At 44.9% G+C, this 205-nt stretch overlaps 1 protein-coding gene across 1 annotated transcript in view; it reads right to left on the bottom strand.

Moving 5' to 3' along the window:
• Window positions 1-205, bottom strand: part of LOC119590713 (annulin-like) — a gene marked incomplete at its 5' end in the record, with an annotated part of 38,054 nt that overhangs the window by 7,546 nt on the left and 30,303 nt on the right.

Here is a 205-nt window from a genome sequence, read left to right as displayed (position 1 = left end):
AAAGACAGTGTCCAATCAATAAGAACTGATGCTGCGTGTGTTGCAACAGACGCAGTGCCGGTAAAAGAGTTGCAGCGACTCATAAAATAGCGAAATAATCACTAAAACCGTGTTTACTTTGCCAAGAGATGAGAGCGCCTTTAAAAACCATCTCCAGAAGACTCGGATGATATGCGACGCCATCTTGATTTCCACAGCACGGAGG

The sequence above is a fragment of the Penaeus monodon genome, chromosome 27 (assembly GCF_015228065.2).
Source record: "Penaeus monodon isolate SGIC_2016 chromosome 27, NSTDA_Pmon_1, whole genome shotgun sequence".
Taxonomy (NCBI): domain Eukaryota; kingdom Metazoa; phylum Arthropoda; class Malacostraca; order Decapoda; family Penaeidae; genus Penaeus; species Penaeus monodon.
This window is presented reverse-complemented; position numbering and strand designations above follow the sequence as displayed.